Consider the following 26420-nt stretch of genomic DNA (forward strand, 5'->3'; position numbering starts at 1 on the left):
ATGTTGGAAATTGAACATTTTAGTCTATTTCAGCAGATAAACCACACTAGAGGTAAAAATTGGCAAGGTAATAATATATGTTTATTATCTAAAACCATGAGAATACCTATGATCTCTTCCCTAGATGATGCACAAGTAAAGACATCCAAAACTGGTCTCCTTAAAGGTCAGGAGAAGCCTCAGAAAATGAGGATAAGAAGAGGTACCAGTAGGTAGGAAAAAATCCAGGAGACTCTAATATATTGGAAACAAAAGAGGGAGGAATTTGAAGTGAGAAAGAGTAATCAACTGTTTAAATATCCCTGTTTGGTCAAGAAGAATGACATCCAGAACCAACTGCTGGATTGAACACTATGGAGGTCACTGGATGTCTTAAGAGCAGTTTGAATGGAGTGATGGTAGCCAAATGCTGACTATAATTGGTGCAAAGATGAAAAAAGAAGAAACATGTAGATAGTGGGTATAGGCAGCTTTTTCCCAAAATGTTGCTTTCAAGAAAGTGGAGAAATGGTGGAATAGATAGGGGATTGGAGCCAATTTTGTGTGTATATTCATATACTGGTGGAAATATCTAAAGGAAGTAAGAAAAATAATGGATGGAAGATCAAGAGGGAATGATTGATGGAATGCTTATCTTAAAAATGTAAGAAGTCTAATGCTCATGTAGATTATTTGGGATTTCATGGTATCACAAACATAGTTATTGATATTAAAAATAGAGAGAAAGCAGATAGTATGGGAAAGGATGTACGTAGGCAGTTAAATGTTACATTTCTTCTGGTCGTTCCTGGTGGAAAAAGAAGTACAATCATCACTTGAGAGTTAAAGATGGGGGATAAAATAGTAGAGGTTTAAGAAAGTATGAATGGATCATCTGGTAGTGAAGGGTATTGAATGGAGCAAGGTTGTATAGTTTCCACAGTATTGGGAGTAATAATCATAGATTTCATGAGAAACCAGTGAGCGTGGACACAGGTATAGAGGAGACAAAGAGTTCAACTTTACTGGTCTCACAATTTAGTCAAATGGTGCATTTAAGTATTTGAAGAGGGATGTAAATGAATTGAGTATGTATGCAAGGGGTAAACAGGAAAGTGAGGGCATGGTGGATGTAAGTGCTATTAAAAATGGTAGAATCACTGGACTGTATATTCAGGGATGGATAAAGAATTGCTAAAGTTGGGATGATAAAGTGAACCAACTGAAAATATTGGAGATGGTGGGGAAGCAGTGATGCCTACAAATTGAAAGAGTGGGATTTATTATTAAGAGAAAGTCTAGTGAATGGCCGTTGTAGAGAGGAGTTGGGTTATGGGGCAGATCAGTATCATTGGAGTAAAGGAAACCAAGAAATTGAGAAGCTGAGAGCATCAGGAGGTCCAGCTATGTGGATTTAGATGGAATTTTTGCAGAGAATGAGTGATTCACGATTTGAAAAAGGTGGAGATGGGGGAGGCTAAATAATACACCTTCTTTCATAAATATAAATTGTATGCTAAATATGTCTTCATGTGGCTATGAAACAGAGCCTTTCCCGTGTCAGTGTTTTTGACTGTGAAATTCTCAATGTATTCCTAGCAGTCTGGAACTTACGTGTTTACTGCTTTCTCATCCTCCAAATGCCTGTTAGGTTATTACAGAACCATGAATCCCAAATATAGGATGTGCAGTGCATCCTTATTGGCTTGCAAAGTGATATGCTTTAGCCATAAATTTTAATCCATAACCTCAAATCCCAACAAAAAATTATACACTTTAATTGAATGAAAGGCAGACTGGGTAAAGAGGTCAGAATGAGGAAGTTGGCATTATCTTTATTTAAAGGGGAAGAGGGATGGCATAGGAAAGAGGTAGACTGAGAGAAAAAGGAGAAAATTAAAATTAAAAGAGAAGAAAGGATAGATATATAAATAGAGTGCTAAACACTCAAGAAGCCAATTAGGGAGGTACACAGGCCAAGAAAGGGATGTTGGATACAAGAGTTAATACGATAGCAGAGAGGTATATGAAAGACTTGAAAGAGATATTTTGAACAAAATTCTCGCATTAACACTCAGCATGAAACAAAAAGTATTAGTCATGTGACATTTTTCCATCTCTAGACCTGAAAAGCTTACCGATTCTCAGGCACCCGCCCCATATACAAATATTAATGAGACAACTTTTGTAACCGATTTGCAGTCAGACACCAGCAACAGATTTTAGACTTTCTACCTTAAAATTCCCTGTGTCTGAGAGCTTGAAGGAGCCAGTGCTGTATTTAAAGCAGAAAAGATTTTCATTAGGGAGTCATATCAATAGCCCTAATATCCAGGTCTCAATTTAAATCACGTTTGTGGGGGAAAATATCAATTACAATTTTAAAAGGGCATGTTCATTTCAAAAGAAAATAAAATTTCATCTTGAAGTCAGTTATATATATATATATATATATATATATGTATATATATATCTATGTATGTGTATATGTATGTATATATGTATATATATGTATGTATATATGTATGTGTGTATGTATATATATGTATATGTATGTATTAATGTATATATGTATATGCATGTATATATGTATGTATATATGTATATATATATATGTATGTATTTTTTTTCTTTGTAAGATCTATAAAACTGAGAAAAAATTTGTAGATCTGTGTTAGCATTTGAACTAAGTTGAAGTTATCTTGGCAGATGAAATCACAACTGAGATTAGAATTGAGAAGCCATAAAATTTTCGTTGACAAATCCTGTGTTTGAACTAACAGGAATCATTTTATTAATCAAATATGTGAAGGATTATGATACTCTTAAATAATTCTTAAATGTGACAAAATTTGTAATGTAATTTATCTAAATGGTGTACCTCCTGTGAGTTCACTGGCATGGTACATCTAATACTATTTGCTTACATGAATATTTCAGTATTTGAGTACATAGCGAACCACCCCATGACTGCAGCATATATTTCAACGATATCCATCAAGATGCAGCACATGGCAAGGCCTGATCACCTTTCCTTCTCAGATTTCCCAGGTTTTGATTTATTTTCCAATCTCAGATTATTTTCTGACACTTTTTTTCTTATGAGTTTTGACCTGGGTTAGTAAACTACAGAAGCGTCTTTGATATGGATTTGAGTATTTGTTTTTGAATTGTTTTACTTTGTAAACAATGCTGGCCATGATCTTCTTTAGCTATATTGTGGCTCTTATATAATATAACTAAGGCCTGTTTTACCAGCTTAGCAGTAGAGATTTGGTTGGCGCTCAGGCAACTTGTTCTCTTAGCAGCATGCTTGGTCTCTTGTAATCAAGACCCTCTGAACTCCCTTGCACTTGCTACCTTACAGTTTTATTTCTCTTCTCACACACAAGTGTCCCTTGGAGCTTTATGGAGCCTCTCAAGCGGTAACCACCTAGTCAATATTTCATCCTTGATTGATAAGATTCTAGAACATGAAATGCCACTGTGGAAAATGTAGGAAGCCCTTCTCTATCATCTTCATGGGATGATGGGATTTTTTTTATTTTTAGTATTTGGATTTTTTTTTTCTTTTTCTCCTTTCCTCCTGTGCTATAACTCTGCGTCTTCAGCGTGTGTATATTGTGTGTGTCTCCTTTCTTACTCTACATTTAGCTTTTTAACACATTCCATGGACAATATTTGATAGTAATTACAAATGCACACTCTGATACCATGTCCCATGAGTTGGAATCCCAGCATTATTAATTATCAGGGATGTGTGTATAAGATCATTAGTAAGTCACTTAGCCTAGCTGTGTTCCATTTCGGCATCTGTATACTGGGTATGATATGGGACCCCTCATGACCTTTTGCGACTAAATGAGCTAATATAATATTGCAAAGGGTGAGCTAATATAATATTGCAAAGTGCTTTGAATATTGCCTGCCATATACTAAAACTCTTCTTGGTGGACGTCAGTTACCATTCTTGCCTCTAACTCTGTCACTCTCATTATGCATTTTAAACTATTTCTGTCATCTAAGTTTCTACTTGGACCACTACTTCTCATTGTGATTGAGTCTAACCAGCATCGTCCCTGCCATAGTAAGCCATTGTGCTTTATATTTTAGTAAATCGTTGGAAATATGGGAATCCTGAAATAGTTATGGGTATAATATGAAGATTCAATGTAGGTAAATAAACTTACCTGAGTCCAGTTACCATTAAAAGTGAAAATAAAAGGTAGTGCCTAGACTACAAAACTCAGCTTAAGGTAGTCACATTAGCACCCCGCAGTGTAAGGCCTTGATTAAAAGCCTTTGTTTTAAAGTCCTTGTAAATAATGCATTAAATACCATGCAGATGATTCCTGATTTCTGGGTTTCAGAATCTGAGAAGAATAATGCTGAGAACAAGTTAAGGAATTCACTGATTGATTGATTGATTGATTGATTTGTTCATTCATTCAATCAGACATCCATTTATTCATTAAGTAGTGCATGTGTACTCTTGAGTTAGGAGTTCATATTTGTACAACCAAGGTGTTTTTGCATACTTATGGGGACTTAACACATCTGCACCAAAGTTAAAAAGTTGTTTGACAAGGCAAATTATAAACAAATGAAAATGCCATGTTCATAATGATTTCTGTATGCACTAGTTTTCTGCACCTAAATATCCATCTTTATTCCCAACATGTCATTTACTGGTCACCCTAGGGTCCTTTATGCTACTGTTCCTTCCTTTTATGGCTTGCTTCCATTTCCCACAGAAAATGTTTGAGCCTATCTAGTGAGTCAGCCTTTCCCCTGATGCCTGTTGTGTCTGTGTGTATAGTTAGTACTGTTTTGTTCCTATGGAGCCTTTAGTTGTCATCAGTAGCTATGCCTGATGCCAAATTAAACCTACACGATTAAATAATTTGACTCAAAGACCCCTATTTTGAGTCATCTAGTACTGATGATGGGAAGAATTGGTGACACATGCCTGTCAGAAGATTTGTCACAAAGATTGGTCGGGGCCTTTGTCTTTTCCATTGATTTTAGAAAATAAGAACGTATGTGTACTTGGCAGGTGTAGAGATTCCCATCGATTATAAAAGGTAGAAAACATGTCTTATCATCTTAAAGTAACTCCCAAAGTATTTTAAGGAAGTTTACTGCCATTTTATAATCAAGAATAGAAACCACTCTATGAGGCTGAAATCTCAAAAAACAATGGAATATGCTATAGTCCTCTTTCAACCCAGTTTCTGGAATTGCCTCTAAGTTTCATCAGCCATAAAATGGCATGATAATATTAGTCCCCGTGTCCAAGGGTGTGGTGAGGATTAAACAAGGTCATGTTTTAAAGAGATTAGTAGAGCTTGACTCTCTGAGCAGTCAGTAAGTTTATTAACAGATCCTGAGGTTCAAGGTTACATTCAGCTGACCAAATGATTCATGGCAATACCAGCTTTAGGCTCTTATCTTCCCAGGCTCAGCCCTGTGCTTCTTCCAGTGTTTACTTTTTTCCTTTCTTTCTTTTTTTTTTTCCTTAGTATTCTTGGCCTTTTCTTTCTTTCTTTCTTTCTTTCTTTCTTTCTTTCTTTCTCTCTCTCTCTCTCTCTTTATTTCAATTTTGTATGTAAATTCTATACAAATATATCTTTATCTACCTATATAAACTAACATATATATATGTGTGTATATATACATATGCATATATGTATTTCTTTCTTTAAAAATACTTTGTTTCTTGAATGCAAATACTGTGTATCTGGTCATACTTTTCCATGTGAAATTTATATAATACTTGGCCATTTATCAATCAAATGCAAAAGGAAATAGACTTGATCATATTGAGTGTACTTCTCTTTTATACTTTTAAGAAACTTTTGTGTAGTTTTTACGTAAAGCTTTCCATGTCAGACCTTTTTAAAGTATTTGCAAGCATTCATACATTTATATTAGTGGTTTCTAGTACTGGAAAAACATAATTCATTGGTGAACAGCATATGTGGTCGAATCTCTTTTTAATATTTCAGTATTTGGGTACAATTTAATTCAATTTGAGTGTATTTGGACTGCAGCCATTGAAAGCTATGGGGTTTCTTTGCAGGTAATCTAGAGAAGCTTTTGTCCCTTTTCACAGGGTTTGGGTATTGCTTGAGCTTCTCCATGGCAATAAATCATGCAGCATAGGGCCTGGCATGCTGTGTTGTTAGGAGCTCTGCATGATCAAAGAGCAAGTTGTGTAAATAAATAGATTTATCTCAAATAAACACAATAAAATAGAATGGATTTAATAGACATGAAATCTCTTGTAGGCTCAGTGGCCAAATTCTGTGTAAAGGCTCAGAATCACAATAGAGAGCAGAATAGAAGGCATGCCATCTACTGGGTCAGAGAGCCAACACTTGCAATTTATTTACAAATAAATGTGTACATCATAAATTGTTCAGTTTTCTAAAGATAAATTGAGACTCAATTTGACAAGCATTTCTTAATTTACATCAGAGGCATATTTTTGTTTCTCTGAAGTTTTTTTTTGTTTTTTTTTTTGTTTTTTTTTTTTTGTTTTTTTTGTATGTAGTCGTGGCAAAATTGCTTTCCTGCATTAGAAAGCAGTTAACCTGCGGTGGCTCTCATCAAAATATGATTTTATTAAAGTAACATATCACAAAAATTTCTTACATCTGTCTTTTCATACTGAGTTTCAGATCTTGTGTCTTTAATATTAAAAGAAGTATTTTATTACTACTGCTATGATGTTGGCTGCACTTATGCGTTTTAAGAGTTAATACGTTATAGTGATTAAGAGTTTAGTTTCTAGAGTTAGGGACTTTTCAAGGTCAGTTCAAGTCTCCACCACTGTATAGTCTTTTGACATTGACACATTATATAATGTCCTCTATAAAGGGAAATCAAGAATCAAAAGTGGGGGCACCTGGGTGGCTCAGTCAGTTAAGTGTCTGACTTCAGCCCAGGTTATGAAGTTCCCGTGCTTCCTGGGTTCAAGCCCCACGTCAGGCTCTGTGCTGACGGCTCAGAACCTGGAGCCTGCTTTGGATTCTGTGTCTCCTTCTCCCTCTGCCCCTCCCCTGTTTGCACTCTGTCTCTCTGTCTCCCAAAAATAAATATTAAAAAAAAGACTCAAAACTACCTCATAGAATTTTGTGAGGATGAACTGGGTTATTACATGTAAACAATTTTGCATGCCACCTAGAACACATTTGGGGAGGCTGTTCTGTATGACTGTCTCGTGTGTCTACACGTCTTCTGAGCAAGAGGCATTGACATGCCCGTCTAAACCATAGGTCAGAGATAGGATAGATAGAGATACATTGAACCATGGATCATAGAGATTGAAATTCCCCTTCCTGAAACAGGGAACATTTACTTATTTTTGTTTAGCACTTAATAAAGATAATCTCTCCACCCTGTGGAAAGATCCAGCATGTCTGCTAGGAGCGAGCTTTAAAACAAAGGGTTTTCTAAGTTTGGGATTACTCAGTATATGTATGGCTGTCCAGCGTACCCACAAGCTATTTCACATGGTCCCCATCACACTTGTGGGGCAAGGGTTACTAATGGGAACATGAAACTCATGCTGCCTGATGTATCCTGAGTAGTGATGTCTTTTGTCTCTGAATTAGGAACCCTATGTTTTATGCTACCATTTATAAAAACCTCATGAGCAGGCGAACTTGGCTTACAAGAAGGGTAAGATCTTAAATACTTCACAGTTACTTGATTACATAATTCACAATAAATATTTGCTGCTGTTAGTATTATTTACTTAAAGAAGTCATTGTAGGGACTCCTGGGTGGCTCAGTTGGTTGAGCGTCTGACTTCAGCTCTGGTCATGATCTCATGGTTTGTGGGTTTGAGCCCCGGGTCAGGCTCTGTGCTGACAGCTCAGAGCCTGGAGCCTGCTTCAGATTCTGTTTCCTTCTCTCTCTGCCCCTCCCCTGCCCACGGTCTGTCTCTCTCAAAAATAAATAAACATTAAAAAATTAAAAAAAAAAAAAAAGAAGAAGTCATTGTAAAAATCCCAACACTGTCACAACCAATAGAAAGCAAATTGGCAAAAATAACTCTATAGCAATCCATTTTATATTTGTTTTCTTTATTTTTTTTTTTATGAATGAGACAGGGCTTAGGTTAAAATACTTTTTAATGTTTATTTATTTTTTGAGAGACATAGAGCACAAGTTGGGGAGGGGCAGAGAGAGAAGGAGACACAGAATCCGAAGCAGGCTCCAGGCTCCGAGCTGTCAGCACAGAGCCTGATGCGGGGCTCAAACCCACAAACCGTGAGATCATGACCTGAGCCGAAGTCGGGCACTTAACCAACTGAGCCACCCAGGCTCCCCTACATAGGGCTTAGGTTAATCAGACAATGGTCTAGCTATTTGGATCCTTCATCTAAATATGGATTTATTTACATAGATGATTTCTATGTTGAAAATGAAGTTATGTGTGTTTAAAAGAATTAATTAATATGGTGGCTAGCCACTACCTTCTAAACTCCCTAGGTATAATTTATTCAAAAGAAAATGGAAAAAAATGGTTTATAAACTTTTGGAAATTGGATCACTGATTTTCATGTTAGTAGCAAAATGAAACTTCTTGCCATATCAAATCTTTTTTAGATTCTACATAGAAAATATGCCAAAGCGATATAATTATATATGAGAGTCCATTTTATTACTAGAATTTGCTTAGAGCCATTCAAGCCATTGAATTAGAAAAGCAAGGCTGTTTTGATTGATAGAAAAGTTGAAAACTAGGGCTTATAATAAGAAATGTTAATCTTTTAAAATTTTGTTTTAATCTTTATTTTTGAGAGAGAGACAGAGTGTGAGCAGGGGAGAAGCAGAGAGAGAGGGAGACACAGAATCCGAAGCAGGCTCCAGGCCCTGAGCTGTCAGCACAGAGCCTGACGCAGGACTCAAACTCACGAACTGTGAGATCATGACCTGAGCCAAAGTCGGACGCTCAACCAACTGAACCACCCAGGCACCCCAGAAATGTTAATCCTATATTAACTTCAGTCTCCAAAGTATCATTTTGCCTTGTTTTATTTTTAAGAAATTGAAAAGAAAAATACTTTGAGTACCGAAATATAAGTAATAACCTGTAATAAGTGTTTAAAGACCACACTTAGCAAACTCGGGACATTCTTCAATTAAATAGGAATAGTTTAAGCAACTTTATCCTGAGGTCTCTACGGTACTTAACTGGATAATAGAGTGAATTAATGATTGCCCTTGAATTACTTGGTATAAAACATGGTTGCTATTTTATTTTTCCTATGGTTTTAAAAGTAGTTAAGATATCTTCTAAATGAAATGAAGGGCAAAACTTACTGATTCTCCAAAGCCCCAAGTGTCAGCAGAATATATTTGAAAATCTACTGTGCCACTTCAAGTGTGCGGGAAGTATTCGAGTTATGTTCCCTTTTGGGGGTGCTGGAGCTGCATACTTTCAGATTCTGCCTGGGTTCCCAGTTCTCTTGGGTCATAACTCTACTCTTAGGCTCACTCAGCTGCCTCATCGACACTGCTTCTTTGCTTCCTGTATGTAGCTAATTTTAAACTTGTGTTAGAGGATTCCTAATGTCTTATCAAAATTTAAAATGCTGTAATGGGGTAAAAGGAAAAGAAAATAGAAAACCATATAAAAAGATACTAAAAAAACAACAACACTAGGGAGTAGAGCTGAGTAGAGGGAGGAGGGGCAGAATATATCCTGGGGAGTTGATTTAGGGAAAAATATCCAGTATCAGAAGAGCATACCACTGGAAGCATCTCCCCCCCCCCCCCAATTGTTTCTCTCATCAACTAAACATAACTTATGTTTTGCCTGTTAATAAGTGTTTGTTACGAATTCATGATTGATGACCATTATATTTATAGCTCTGCTCATTGTATTAAAGTTACATTCCGTTGGATCAAAAGTTAACCAACTAAACCAACTAAATGGCGCTATCCCCACGGAAATAATCATGTTATAGTTTTGCCGTAGAACACAGTCTTCTTGCTTGTTCAGCCCATAACACAAGTCCCGTAACTGCTGCGTCTCCCTGGGGGGTTGGTATGGCACTTCATCTGCAGCCACTTTCCCACAAGAGGTGAACAACCGCTCCAGGCAGTTGTCAGGATTTCTGCAGTCTAAATCTGAATCTTTCACAAGTTATCCTTTTGAGAAGAGTATAGTATGATATAATAGGAAATCCTTAAAGCATGGTCTCAGATATTTAGAGCTTTGACCATGACATTCAGGGCTTTAAAAATAACTGCTTTGTCCCTTTATATATTATCCAGTTAGTTATTTGGCCTGAGTTGGAGATATTGTGATAAGAAGCATGGGGAGGACAGACTCTCCAGCTTTCCCATGACTAGTGTTTGAGGATGTGCTCTTTTATTTTCATTAGAGTCCAGTCTAGAATCATAGATGCTGCATTTTTCTGCTATATGTGGGAAGTTGGAGGTGTAGTGACAAAAAGAAAGCAAATTCAACCATACACAAGTGACAACGATACTTAAGAGAGATAATCTCTTCCAGATCTATTGATGTATAACAAACAATCCATATTTATTGGTATAAGGCAACAACCTTTATTATGTTCACAGTTTCTCTGGATGAGGAATCAGACAGGAGGACCCAGAGGGTATGGCTTGTCTCTGCTTCATGTTTCTGGAGCTGCATAAGGGAAGATATGAAACGCTTGAGGTTTCCTAACTGGTTACTAAAATTATCTGAAGACTCCTATATCTGAGTTGAGGTTCATACATCTAGAAGGCTGCACTAGCCGGACCCCTGTCAGTACATGCCATACGTCCCCTCTCCATGTGACTTGGGCTTTGTTACAAGAAGACGGTTCATGGATTTACATGGTGGCTCAAGTCTCAATGAGCAGAAAGTTGCATAGCCTTGCGAGACCTAGTTTTCCAAGTCACGGTATTGCTTCTGTGTACGCTGTTGCTCAAAACCAACACAAATCTGCCCAGGTCCAAGTGGACAATACAGAGAATCCACTTAACCTTATGGCACGACTGATACAGAATTCATGTGAAAGCTGTTACCAAATCTAACTTTAAGATAAAAAGGGTTATCTTACTAACGACTTAAAAATATAGCAATCTATATAATATATAGCAATCTCTAGCTAATTTGGAGGTAAGTCAATATTTTCCTTTTGTCTGTAAATACCTCACAATGAAGGAACATCTTAAGCATTTTAATGATACCAAGAGGACATATAATGCTTTTTTGGCTCAGATTTTTGATTCCTTAATAATTGCTCATGTATTCTTCATGGGAATAATAGTAAAATAAATGTTTCAAAAGCTAGTAAAATTAAAGACAGAGAGTATATACAAATTTCCAAGGATGAAAGAACAATTTCCAGGTAGAGAAATAGGACTCAAACCCACCGAAGTATTTGGCATCTCAGTGATTTTACATTTCTTTTCTGTTACAAGTTGACCAGGATCTTGTTAATAACAGAGAGGACTTTTAGGAGGCTTTTTAAATCAAAACCATATATCTGACAGGCTCAAATATATAATATTAAGCTGCATGATAGCATTTGATGCTTACCTGACAGGCTTTATCTACTATAATATCCACAGAATTTTTAACTAAAAAAAAGTTTGTTTCCCTATTTAGCATTTGTGAACATTTTGATCATTTTTTAAAAGCACCATTTTGTAGCAATTTCAAGCTCATTTAGCCATATCACAACCTGATGGAGAAGTGTTAATACTGTTCCAGTTCACCGAGCAAAAGCAGAATATATATGAAACATGAAGGGAACAAGAAATCATTTCGTTTATATTCCTCTATTAAACTATTTCATCAGAAGTTCATCTTAAAGGGGTGGGAATAGTTACTCGCAATGAAAACTACTCTCCTTGCAAACTGAGATTAGTTGAGACGATTCACTGAGAGAGGAAAAGTTTACCTGTGAAACTGTTCATTCAGTAATACTTCCCATCTTCCAATTCTGATGTTAGTATTGTTCTTCTTCCTTAGCATACGCCAGAGAGAAATGTGAGGGACCTTTACTCAAGCCAGTGGTTTTCAAACACCTTGGTCTCTGGACCTTTTTTTTTTTTTTTTTTTTTAATAGTTCTATTAAACATTCTCGAAGGCTCTAAACAGCCTTACCTTGTATGGGCTTTATTTGTTGATGTTTACCATATCAAAAAATAAAACAAATTTTTTATGAGAATTTCTCTCCTCATACTTTATTACCAGCATTGTTTTTATTTTTTTTTCTTTACCATTATAAGTGAAAAACATCATGTGGATTTCATTGTATTATGACCGAGGTTGCATGTCTTTTCGTAAGAGTTTGCATTTCTTTTGTGGTGAAATATTTATATTCTTTGCACAACTGTATATTGAGTTTTGCATTTTTCCTTTCAGGAATTTTATGTTTCAAGGTAATTTGTCACTGAGATGAGTTGCAAGGATTCTATAGTTTGTCTTTGATTTAGACTTTATGTTGTTGTTATTTATGTGTATTTTTTAATTTACAAAATTGGCTTGCCACTATTTTCATTTGTGTTTTCTAGTTTTTAATTGCAATGTTCTTTCTGACTTAAAATCATGAAAGACCCTCCTGTTTTGTTGTTTTTTTTTCAAGGGCATTGTGTATATCTAAAGTTTGTGCTTTCCAAAATTTACTTTTGTATCATGTTTGAGGTAGTAATCTCATTACATTTTTTTCTAGATGACCAAAAATTGTCACAAAACAATTTTTGAATGCTTTAGCTTTTTCTTGTCGCTTTGTAATGGTACTTTTACCTTACACTAAATCCCCTCGTGTGTGTATAGGTGTGTGCATGAGCTCACTTTGTTCTCTGCCTCTTAATTTCACAGGTGAGAAAACTAACATTATATGTTTTATCTAATATGTATTATTTGGTAAAGAGCAGTTAATGTGAATACACTTTGGGTGGATGGTGATTTTAGAGAAGATGGTGGTAGTGACAGAAACAATGTTAACTGTGCATCTGGGACCCAAATTCCTGCCTCTTAACATCCTTTCTACAAGTCATACTTGTTCACCAATGTACCTAACCAGTCGTCCTTTCTTTCTCTTAGTGCTTCTTCAAGATAACTCACATAATTAGTTTGCTTGCAAATGCTTTACATCTGAATTATCTAATGAAAATCAAAGGTGAATTTGAATTTTCTATAGGATATCATGATTTATACCTCAGAAGTTTCAAACGTAATAAGATATTAAGTAGTGAGTTCTATTATGCCATACGTTATAGTATAGAAAACAGTATTTTCTAATGCTGTCTGTGCAATTATTTCAAAATGGGTTTTGAGAGGTAAAATATACCTATGAAGTGATCTACAAATGCAGAATCTGCCATTTACTAGGCTTCATTGTTCATTTATACTATAGAAATCACTATTTTCTGTGTAACTGAAAAGGGAAGAGAGGTAACATGGATAGAGACACTTTAATATGTTTGGTGTTTTTAGAGGTTTATTTCTTCATTCGCCATTTGTTTCCATTTGTCCATAGGAAAACATAACCCAGAAAGCACATTGCAAGTCTATACTCTGTACAGTTGTCTCCTTTCTTTATATTCTTACCACCATTTTTGGGCTCATTTTGGATCAGCACTCCCATCACGTATTCAAAGTAGAAAGGAGAATCCCCTCTTACATCAAACCATTTGACATCTGTAAAAATTTAAATAGAATAACAGGTCCGCCACGATAGACCAAAAACTTTATTTACATGGTGCTTTTGAGATCTCTTTCTACTTTCTCAAGAAATGGTCTAATTTTGATTAGGCAATTGTAAAATAAATAAATAAATAAATGTCTCGCCTCATTTATTTAATTATATAATTTTTAAATTAGATATTTACTATATTTTTTGTAGTGGTTTTGTTTTGTGCTTTGTTTTGTTTTTCAGGACATAGAAAGCACAGCTATTAATGCACTCCTGAACATACAAATGCAACCTCTCCATTCATCTGTGTCTCTGAGTCTTGATACATTGGGGCAAGACCCAAAGCACACATCATGATGGATTATGTTTACTAATGCACAGATAAATTATTGTGCCCTATGTTGCCTGAATTTCCCCCAAGATTCTGTGTAAGATAACAGAGATTTAAAACCTTGTTTCTCCTATAGGAAATAATGAACTGTGATAACATAGTGTAATAAAATCTAATCAGCAAACGCTAAGTCATTGTTTAAAGATAAACGTGGATTCAGCTATCTGAGAGTGTATCGACTTTCAATAGTTGAATTGCCATATTAAAAGTTACTCATTTTCTGAAGTTGTTCCATTTAAACATCAGAAATCAAGAGTGACACTGACATATATTGGCTGTATATTTGCATCCTTGTACACATGAAAGTTTTCCTCAGTTTATAAAATTCTCTGCATTTGATGGATGCTGCTAGAATGTTAAGACAAACATCATTTTAGAGACATATAATTCTACTTTCCTATAGAATTATGAGCTCCTGAAGACAGGATTTCTCTTTCTTCCATATCTCACTTCTTTCCTTCAGCTGCCCAAGAATTACTAGCTATTAGTACTTGCCCACTGTAGAGGCTTAATTCAATGTTATTTTGAGTTATATCAAGGCACTAAATATTAAAAATGGAATTTGGGGCCACATTATATAATGCTTTATGGTTTAGCATGTGTTTTTAGACTATCAACTTGTATACTTTTTTAGGCATTGAGGAAATGTGACCATAAATAATGTAGTGTGTTCTTCCTTTAAAGACCTTGCAATAAGTTCTTGCCTGAATATGGTGTCTATTAATGCACATCTGCATCCATTAACTCTTGTTGACCCAAGAGAGATAAACTGAATGAATATCACTTGCTGCCTTTATGTAGAAGTTGCACCTCAGAGAGCTGAAACAACATTTTCCAAGTCTTGGGCCCATTAAGTGGGGACTCAAGAATGTGAAAGCAACCTTTTAAAATCTCACCCTAAAGTCGTTTCTATTCTTCTAGACTGTTTCAGTTTGGATGCTGAGCTCTCCAGTTGCTTAAAGTAGTTTAAATCTTCAGGATCATGATTCTAGAAGAAGATGCAAATATGATTTTTAAGTCCTCAAAGCCAGGAAAAAAAAAAGGGGGGAGGGAGGGAAGGAGAGGGAGAGAGAGGGGGAGGGAAGGGAGAGGAGTACAGGCAAATGGGAGGAAAAAAGCCCAGAATATATGACACAAAAGAGTGATCATTAAAGTTTAGAGAAAAGTGGATTCCAAACACTGTAGATAAAGTTTTTTTAATCCAAAATTTGTGAACTCTTAAAAGGAAATAATTTTTAGAAATCACCACGAATCAGTTGTATCAAACTGGAAAAAAAATGTTATCATGGAACTAATAAAATGAACTTGAAATGTAGACATGATGTATGTTTATTTCAGTAAAGAAGTTGACAGATTTTCTCCAAATAATCTGGGGACATTCTAAGAAAGAACGGATTGCACTAATCATTAATTTATACTACTTTAATAGAATTTTTGTAGAAGACTGCTTATAGGAACAGTGCCATTTTGATTAACATGTGCATGTTGCACAGCTCTATACTTGGCATTGGCTGTGAAAAACAGAATTCTTAGCAGAGAATTCTGTTGAAACCATGTATATAAAATATCCAAGTTAACAAAAGTTGCTAGGTTTATCTTATATTTTGGATGACAAGATAAAAAAATTTAAATGCCCTTCACAGACTGGAATGATTGCAGTAAGTTAACAAAAATAAAATTGCATAAGAATAAATGTGAAATCCTGATTTAAAAAATATTGGGTGTCTTCTAAGTTTCAGGCACTATTACAAGGACTTGGACTACATCAGTGACATATAGTGACAGCTATCCTTGCATTAAAGAGTCATGGATCTTATAGTCTACTTGGGACACACAATAAATAATAGGTATAGCATATAGTATTTTCAAGGTGATAGGTATGTACATAGGGAAAATTTAATAAAGAACAAGGGGATGGGAATTGGCCTAAGAGAGACTATGGAGCTGTGGGATGCAGTATTAAGTACCTGGGTCAAGAGGTGTCTCATGAAAAGGTAAGAATTGAGCAAGAACTAGGATGAGAGGAAGGAATAACCTATGCAGATATCCGAAGGGAATATTTTCCAGCAGAGGGATAGCTAGAGCTAGGCTAAGGGAAGGGATGCAAGTCTGGTACATTTCAGCACGTGGAAGGAGGCATGTATGATGGGTGTGGAGTACATGAGAGGGATCATAGAAAGACAGGAGGTCAGCTCCCGGAGCGCCCTGTAGATCTGCATAAAGGACTTTTGGCTTTTGATGGCTTTCCACTGAGGAATGATATAATCTGACTGATGGTTAGAAAGGCCCCTGTTACTGCTGTGTTAAGATTAGATAGCAGAAGGGGACACAACAGAAGCAAGAAAATTCCTTAGGAAGCCACTGTGGGGTGTGAATGAGAGATCAGAGGTGAGGCTCCCTCCAATAATTTTGGCCTGAAGCATTTAACGTGAATGCATCCACAGTCATTCAGAAGTTTAAAATAAGGAAGTGAGTAATTTGTGGAGTAAAATCAAGCAGTGGTATGACTTGTAAGTTTCATGAAAGTCGAAAACAAAAGTTCTGTTAATGGATGTAAGAGAGGATAGATTATTTATGGAATCCTACCTACAATCTGGACATTGGACCAAGCACTTAATAAATAGTAAATATCTCCTCTGAAAAAAATATATCCAATGAAGAAGTTAAGAGAAAATTCTTTAAAGAAAACTGAAAGATATCTGAAAACTGATACATACACACATACACATATACACACATATGTATATATTCATATATATGTAAATATAAATATTAAATGGTTCATGTAGTAGTCAGGCTGTCTTAATACAGTTGAAATGTTAATATTTCAGTTTCTTTAAAAAAGTAATATATTTTCTCAAGTGAAGAATTGTACAAAAAGCAGATATGAGACATATATGAATATTGCAGTCCCAAGAGGAAGGTCCCAGGCTGCTTTGGGAAACAGTGAAAATTTGAAGTGACCATCAAATCTTAAACATCCCTCTCAGGTATGTTATACAGAAGATAATTTGAGAATTAGTACTAGTTTTTGAGGTTGCTTCCCTCACTGGTATTCAGTGATTTGCATCTTCTACGACTGTAGGAATTTGGGAAATAATCATGGTCAGTCTTTCTCAAAGTTTAATTATGTGCAGCCCTCACAGACCGGCCTTGATTCCCCTGCCACCAATGACACCACTTAACATCTGCTGAGGTCAAAGGCTGAGACCCTCCACACTCTCATCATGCATTTCACTGCATCATGACGTGTGAGCATTCTCTTCTCCCGTTTTCCCAGGAAACAACCCATGGATTACAAAAAGGCCAAACATTTCCAACTCCAGTTGTGAAAATTGGAATCCCCTTTGAAAATTGCAGGATTTACCATTTGAGAGTTCTAAGAACAAAGTTTGGTGAACAAAAAAGGCAGAAAATGAAGACAATATTTTGGGCAGTTGGAGCTCAGAAAAGGTCAAATTTAATTGATAGAAAAGAGGGCAGCTGAAGCAGGTTGTGGGTGCAGACACGTGAGAGCGGAGTGGTCTGAGGGCTCACACCTGGTAAGGGGAAGAATTTAAAATGCTAATTAAGGAGGAAGGTCCAGGAAAATGACACCACTGAGAAATGAACTGGGGAAGACCATGGAAGATACAGTACTTTTTAAAAGAAAATTAATAAAGGAGACTCTAAAGGGACCAGGAAATCAAAAGCGGCCTCAGGCAAAAATACTAATTTTTATTTTTTTCTTAAAAACAAGCAATATGTAATAGTGCAACATCAAAGTTGCCCTTACCACTGATTTTCTAAGAGGGTGTTTACTGCCCTTTCTAACACAGATGCTTCTTTTCTTATGGGCTTCTGTGACATAGGTCATAGAAGTAATTTTCATTAATCCCTGCAGGTAGGAAAAAAGAAGTAAGAGAGTAGTAGGTGGGAACCAATTTCAACAGTATGACCATGAAAAAAAGTTGAGTGACCATCTACTTCCATAATATTCATTTTTGACAGAAAATGTGGTTGTTTTTGTGTATTTCTTTCCAGATGTATTGATTCTCGTTATTAGGAAACATTGACTTGAAGTTGTGTTTTGTTTCTTGTAGCAAAATGTGATTCTTGAGCCCTGTCCTCAAATAAGCATAATATTTCAATTGCTTTTATTATTTCTGACATTCTTCTCTATCTCACTAGCTATCCATTTGTATTTTTATCTACTTTTGTCAACAACGAAAACACACACACACACATACACACACATGCACAAAGTATTTAGTAGTGTGTGCATATATTTGGATGGATGGATGTACCCAAATATGAAAATATGCAAACATTGCATTACCTCACCTATTAATGTCATGCTAATTGCATTTTCCTACAAGGAGTGTAGGGGTCACTTACTAAGTGTACAGGCACACACTCCTAACTTTCTTGTTATCTTTATGTTTTTGCACTGCCATTCACTCATTCTGATTCTCTAATTCTCAGGTTGTGACCATGATAGAAAGTCTAGGAAAAGTCAAGGTCACTGAAGATCCAGAACCTTGGGAACTTGTTAACATTGGCCAATAAAAATCTCTTTGTAATTCTTTTCTATTGCAATCAAAGCTCTCCCTCTTGCTTCTCAAGAACATAATAACTATTTCAGCAGATACATTTATTTGTATTTTTACTCCTTCTAAAATCAGAAATTTCATAAGAAACTTGGGACAGCCATTATAGTTTCTTTATCTTTTCACTTAAATTATTCATATTTTAAAATATCCTTGTAATAGTGACTAATATAATGAGAATGTAATTCTTGTACAAAATACAAAAGGATCTTGTGCATACACACAATACATCAATTTCTGCTTTTAAAAAATCAGTACCTCTTTTCTGTCATTTTTCTTGATTCCTTCTTTCTTTCCACTGTGATGGGCAAAAGGGATTGATTTTCTTTAAATTACTCATATTCTTCCTGCCACTTTCCTGACCAAATGCTTCAAAGGCTCTTCACTATATCTAAGAAATGTCTGAAATCCTTTGGCTGGCATTCAAGCTCTGTGAAAGGCATCAGACCCAGCTAATTCCTCAGGCTCAGGGTCCAATCTTCCCCTTAAAGTATCCTCATGGCCCACTGTCTTCTCACTTCTGCTCTCATAACACTGAGCACTTTCAGCCTTCCTTCTTGCCTACTGCATTTCACGTGATCCCATTAATTCTACAGACTGAGCTCAGACACATCTCTTGTATGAAGTTTTTCATCATTCTTTGGTGCTTCGTTATCTTTCCCGTAGCATCTGCTGTCTGTAAACTCAGAACACAGAAGAAGCATTAGCAAGATAATGCACCTCTTCTTTCTTCCCTTACAAATGGCATAATATTTCCAGGGGTGAGGGGGAGAGCTGAAAATAGAGAAACTGTGAGACGATCTCTAAAATTTGTTTCAGTCAGAAAATACTTTGAGTTTATTCTCTAAGTTTGATGCTATTCCCAGCCCACTCCAGTCTAGCATCTGGCCTCATCCCTACACTGCAGTGATTCTGTTTAAGGTGACCATGTCCTCCAGGTGACTAAATCCATGGTACTTTTCAGTTTGCAGCCCCCTTAATCTGTTAGAGTCTCACACACTGGTGTATCTGTCTGCCTTCTTCCAGAAAACTTCATGTGAAGTCAACGAACGTGCCCCCTCCTTTGCACTTTCCTCTGTGGCTGCTCCGTTTCAATCAGCTTTGCTCTCAGAGAGCTTTTAAATGTTGTGGATCCTTAACAACCAGAGGATCCTGGGTCTCTTGTTTTCTTACTCCCTGCTCTCTTCCTGAAAAGTCTCACACATGCCTTTAACCATGACCTAGAATCGATGAGTCCTAAAGCATATGTCTAACCCAGACCCCTTCTCTGGATTGCAGAGCCTTAAATCTAGCAGCTCAGGCTGACCCCACTACTTAGAATCTCAAAGGCAGCTCAAGTTCCACCACATCTGGAATGTGGTTCCCCCCCAGCACCCACCAACCTAAATATACAGGCTCTTCCGTGGTTCCTTTTGTCTAAGACATCTATTACGCTGGCAGGTTCTCTAAAAATAAATGCTTGGCAATGCACTCCCTCCTCTTACATTTGGTTCATCTCCTCTATGGGTGTTGTTTTTGCTTGGATCACTACAACAAACTACTATAGACCAAGTAGCATACAGAATGTTTACTTCTCAAGGTTCTGGACACTGGGAACTTCATGGAGGTGCCGGCAGATTTACTTCTGTTGAGAGACCTCTTTCTGGCTTGCCAACAGCTGCCTCCTTGCTGTCCTCAGGTGGCATGGAAAAAGTGAACCCTGGTGTCTTCTTCTCTCTTAAGGACACCGTCTCATCATGGTGGCCCCATCCTCATGATCTCACCTAAACCTCATTACCTCCCCAAAGTCCTTCTCCCAAACATTATTATATTAGGGGTGAGGTCTTTAACCTATGGATTTTGAAGGTACATTCAGTCCCTAACAGGTGTTATCTCCTAATGATCTCTGGAATCTGTTTTCTTCTCTGTATCTTCCAGCAGTACACTCTTTCAAAGCACCATCTTTTTTTTATTTTGGACTCATACCCCCCACCCCATTTCTTGTTACACTAAGAGAATGAAGACATTTTTAATAAGAATATGCATAGAATTGTCACTGAGAATTGTCACTGTTTGGGGCTAAGAACATAATCTAAAAGATGGGGTGGAGCTGGCACCCAGTAGGACTCCAGCTCCTGTCCCTGGCTGACTTCCCCTCCCCCACCTCTTGCTCTTTCAAGAGTCAGCCACAATAGCTTTCCTTCAGTTGCTTAATGCTTACAGGAGTTTGATAATGTTCTACCTCTACCTGGCATGTTTCCTCTGCTTCCAGTCTGTTTACCTGGTAGGTATCTACTTGTTTTTATCACATCAGCTGAGATGTCACATCTGAATGAATGCTGTCCCCAGACCAGAGTAAATCGTCCTTCCTATATTTCCACTGTACATTTTTCCTCCGGAATTTAGAATATTTTAGACAACAATTTGATGATTATTGGGTTGATATCTGTCTATACCCCACTGCCCAGACTATCGGATCCAAAAGAGCAGTGTCTTGGCACATGTTTTGTCTCCAAGTCTAGAACCCACCATGTAACTTACTCAAATACTTTTGAATAGATCGTTGTATTATGTGCTGCCTTCAGACATGTTTACATCCTTATTTGACTTTTGTAGTACAATATATTCTTAGAGTGCTTATGTTGACTCGGAGTTTCTTTGCTATCATGTCTATAAAGCTTATTAATTATTAACGTAAGTAAAGAGTATTGATTGCCTAGAAATATCTCTGACCATATCCATTTGTGTATCCATAATAAGTGAACTTACATACGATGGTGCAGCTGTGATAGTCGAATTCTGAAGATAGAAAAAGCAAATAAATTCCCACAGCATCAGTTCATAATACAGAGCTTAATGGAGCACAGGCCACTGTTGCTGCTTCCTTAAGGAAAATGTGCTTGTTTTCACTTTGGGGTAATCTAAACCTGGATAGAGTCATTTTTATTCAGGTAGCTGAGACACTTTAAAAAGAATGATTGTGGTGTTGCTAACTAATTTGGGTTCCGGTTCACTAGGATGTATTTCATAGTATATTGTATTTCCTCAATAAATGTAAATAACACCAATTTGCAAGCAGTACTTTTTATACTTCCCCCTTATCACATCCCATTTTGACCGCAGTTATTGAGCAACAGAGGGACTGATTTATTTCCTGAGAAGAAATAAACCATCCACGTTTTGAAGGTCAACCGATACATTAGCAGAAGAGAAAATCTATTTCATGGACCCCTAAAGGTGGTTGACCACAGCAAAAAAGAACTCACAGACTGCACGGAAGTCACTGGTCATGTATACAAGAGAAAAGGCAAATGGCATATGATTTTGGCACATATGAAATGACACATATTTTAAGTTCTATAATATAGTAATTGCCTGTGAAAGAAAAACAGAAGAGGGTACAAGGCATCCTCACACCATGTGTATTTTTTTGGGGTTATTGAATCTATTGTGTATTTATTGTCACATAATATTGGGTGGGAGGATATATGCATCTGCTATCAGTTTGTAAAGACAGATGATAGTTAGAAATGATATTCTTGCTGTTACGATGACCATTTCAGTGAAGGCAAATTTAAAATAGGCACCAAATAGGTTTACATTTGTTTTTGATTAGTATCCTTTTTTGCAAACCTGGAGTAAATGATAATGCAAGAGAATACTAACTGCACCAACAGACATCAACACTTGTGTGTTTTTTATTATTTATTTGGTTATTATTACTTTTTTTTTTTGCTCTTTGATGTGTTGGATATCTTTGGCATAAGATTTCTAATGCAATAATAATTAAAATGTAACACTGAGGCACCTGGGTGACTCAGTTGGTTAAGCGTCTGACTTTGGCCTAGGTCATGATCTGACAGTTCAGGAATTGGAGCCCCACAACAGGCTCTGCACTCTCACCTTGGAGCCTGCTTCGGATCCTCTGTCTCCCTCTCTCTCTGCCCCTTCCTGGCTCTCACTTGCTCTCTCTCTTTCTCTCTCTCTTTCTCTCTCTCTTTCTCAAAAATAAATAAACATTGAAATACAATACATAAAATGAAGTAAAATAAAAGAGTAACATTTACCAAAGAGTTTTGGTTTATCAAAAATGCAGAAAGCTCTTGCCTTGTTTCATGTACCCTTACAACCACTCTATAGATTTACTATTTAGGCAGCTGAGCTACTTTAAAAAAAATGATGGAGCTGCTGCTGACTCATTTAGGTTCTAGTTCACTGAGACGGAAAGTAGAAACCACAAATTTCTCTTCTCCGCACGATGATAATTCTCATTTTGTAGTTAACAAAGCTAATGTTTCTGAGGTGAAGACATATGTCCAACATAGCAGCATGGGGCTAATATGAACCCGCGTCTGACCAGCTGACGCCTATGTCTCCACCCTTACCCACCACACTTGTTCCTCTCCCTCTTAGCATAAATATTCAACCTAATAACCGAACATTAATATTTTTATTGTACTATGGATTTAGGGAAACTACTCTAGCCAGGAGATTTCAATATTAGATTTTTCATTAGTATTCAGGGCTGAGAAAATATAATTAAATTTACCACTGTAAATAATTGTCCTTATACTACTACTTACTTGGAAGAACTGGAAATCTCAGCTCGAATGAAACTAGGTCACACGACTGGCCGCTGGTTACTGCTGTCTTTGGCATGCACAAACAGTGTGCTCTATCAGGAAGAGCTGTCAATAACCTGCAAAGACGTGAATAAATTCCAGATTTCTCTTTAAACATTTCCATATCCTTCAACTGCCACAAGGCAGAGCTCCTAAAATTACACGAGTCCTTGGTTCAACAATAAGATTTTACTGTAGACAATATTAATGTTCTTCGTGACTACTTTTTTCTCACTATATAAAAATAATATAGAATTTTCTCCTGATTTCTCCCTGTACATACATAATTTTAGGTTAAGGTTATAAAAGATGTTCTTACTACAGAAAACATTTTTAATTAAAGTTTTTATGTATGGTTAAGAAACATTTTCATTGTCAATATTAGAACTCATTGAAACAATCTTGCTTTGAGTTGTATGAGTATTTGAATTTCATTTCTCATTGAACATTTAGTAGTATTCTATTGGCTTTTTTCCCATTCAAAAAAAAGTAATGAGTGATCAGGTACTTCTGACAGTTTTTATAGTGATAGTAAATAAGCCATGAAACAAGATTTTTGTTTCCTTACCCAAGAAGAGAAGAAGGCAAGGCAATGACTAGTCTTTCATTGTTGCTAGGATACCTCGTTGAAAAATAATAAAAGCAAATTATATATTAGACACTTCTGATGAACTCTTCCTTATCTACATTCAAAGACTATACAGCATGCATATCAAGTCACTATAATTATAAGATATTATTTCATTTTAAGTCAGAAATATAAAGATTACTCCTAAAGTACTGAATGAGTAGTAGTTGAAAATTTCGATATTTATGAATTTCAAGAAAGTGTAATAATCTCTGAACTTAGTAAATTTCCTAAGTAAAAAACCCAGGCTAAGTACAATGATATAATTTTATACCAGTTTATTTTTTAATATTATTTTTCTAATTTTTTTAAGATCGATTAGTTGTGGTCAAGAAGTAAAGAATATTATCAGAAACTGTGGAAGTGAAAAAGAACAGTAAAAATATATCATCATAATTTCTTTAGCTTTATAAAGTTAAATTATAATACTATATTTCTAACCAAGTACAGAATATAGTATTTGTTAATTTACAGAAACAGGTTTAGTAGACAGCATTTGTCAAATATATATAACAGTAGAATTTTAATGGAGATAACTGGATGGACTTGTATTTTTAAGATACTGAAGGGAAGGTGGCCACAAAGAGAAACATAAAATAATACATTTTCTTTATTTTTTTTTTTATTTTGAGTTAGTAGACAATTTTGAGCAATCACCATTTTCTGTTTAAATTTCAGGCATCTTATGGTAGACCAAACACTGTTATTTATCATTAATTATTAAACATTGGAAATTTCCTTTACTCATTGATCTTTAGTTATTTATAAAGTGATATATCGCCATAATTTAGTTACCAACTACTGACAGTTGGTTTATATGAAAGCTTAGGGAAACAGACAGACTTGGACAGACGATTGTTGTATTTTGATTTCTTGTTGGTTTTGTCATTACGTTGGTCCAATCATGGATATATTTATATTCTCAAACATTCTGGATTTGATAATTGATCTTAGGGTTGCCTGGATGGCTCAATTGGTTAAGCTTCCAACTCTTGGTTTTGGCTCAGGTCATGATCTCACAGTTCATGAGTTTGAACTCTGAATTGGAATCTGCCTCGGGATTCTCTCTCTCTCTGCTCCTTCCACACGCACTTTCTCTCTCTCAAAATAAGTATATAAAATTTAAAAAATAGATAAATGATCTTAGACTGATGCATCTTTGACCACATATGCCATTTACATTGTATCCATGCTATTTTGAATAGGTGAGTTGGTACACTTTTCTGAATATGCTTCTCGGAAATTCACAAGTTCGAATAGTACTTCAGCACTATCCTGTGTAAAGTCTTGGAATATTGGATACTGTCAGTGGTTCACTTTGATAATATTTACAATTAAAAGAAGCCTAGGATAAGGGCTTGCAAATCAGTATGCTGCCAAGTAATAGAACACCTCAGTGGTAATAATGTTGTTTAGGTTAATGAGAAATATCTCTAATAAGGACAAACTATTTTATACATTGTCTAGATGTAGATATGTTCAATTTGGAAAAGAACAAAATTTCAGTAGGTACTGTGCATGAAACTTTAAACTTTTTAACGTATATTGCACATTTAAACTTAAACCAGAAGGATCAAGGGGTAGATTGTTTATTTAAAAGTGTTTGTTTGCTTGCTTTGTTTTTTAATGACAGTATGAGAATGATATAAAGCCCACAGATTACCTTTTCCAGTCCTATGAAATCCCTGCTCTCATAGAATTTGTACCAAGTGCTATTAATTATTTTTACATCTGATATCACTAAATATATGAGAACTATTGACATCTGGTTTTCATTTTTCAGACGATTAGCTCTTCATTAAATAATGGATTCTTTCTTCTGCTATCTCTAGGGACTATTACATTGACTATTAATTTCTGAAAACATACATTGTTGAGGAGTATGTTAATGGTAGAGGAAGGAAATATTTCATTCATGTTTACAGATAAGTGTACTAGCTTCTGAATGTAATTATTTACAAAAAAAAAATACAAGTGGTGTTATTAAGGATACTGAGCCTTGTTGCTTACATCTAGGATTTCCCAACTTGAAAAAGCATTTTAATAATACCAATTGCAGTAAATGCTATATAAGTCTAATTGCTGTTTGTTAGTTTTTCTCTGGATTTTCTGCTACCAGTCATTTTTAATAAGTTACAAGCCCTGGTCAATTTGAATATAGTTGTTTTGTGACCTAAGATTCAACTGGTCTGTACTGACACTTCACATTGCCTTTTGAAAAAACTTTTTTTTTTTGGCATTTATTTATTTTTTCAGAAGGGGAGAGGCAGAGATAGAGAGAGTCACGGAACCTGTAGCAGGATCCAGGCTCTGAGCTGTCAGCACAGAGCCCAACGTGGGGCTCAAACTCACAAACCGTGAGATCATGACCTGAGCCAAAGTCGGGATGCTTACCCAGCTGAGCCACCCAGGTGCCCGTTCACATTGCCTTTTTTAATATTAAAAATGTGTATAGAAGCAAAGAAGTAAGCCATTAGGTTTTTTAGCTTACCTATAGCTAGTGCTGACTACTGCTTTTTGATGAAAGATCAGAACAATTTTTGGAAAGTGGCTTTC

General features: G+C 36.0%; 1 protein-coding gene and 1 long non-coding RNA gene across 12 annotated transcripts in view; one reads left to right on the forward strand and one right to left on the reverse strand.

The window, feature by feature from the left end:
- The window catches only part of CDH18 (cadherin 18), a 1009468-nt gene that overhangs the window by 567763 nt on the left and 415285 nt on the right, over positions 1 to 26420 (forward strand). The window lies entirely within an intron of this gene.
- On the reverse strand, positions 13042 to 26193 carry LOC109492162. Of its 3 annotated transcripts, none has more exons than XR_006586187.1 (5): positions 23805 to 26193; positions 23198 to 23313; positions 18894 to 19311; positions 14943 to 15034; positions 13042 to 13660 (listed from the first exon to the last, which is right to left on the reverse strand). It is a non-coding gene; the product is annotated as an uncharacterized LOC109492162 (long non-coding RNA). The 3 variants fall into 3 exon arrangements; XR_006586188.1 differs by having other exon boundaries at positions 18894 to 19318; XR_006586190.1 differs by lacking the exon at positions 18894 to 19311.

This window comes from Felis catus, chromosome A1 (assembly GCF_018350175.1).
Source record: "Felis catus isolate Fca126 chromosome A1, F.catus_Fca126_mat1.0, whole genome shotgun sequence".
In the NCBI taxonomy this organism is placed as follows: Eukaryota; Metazoa; Chordata; class Mammalia; order Carnivora; family Felidae; genus Felis; species Felis catus.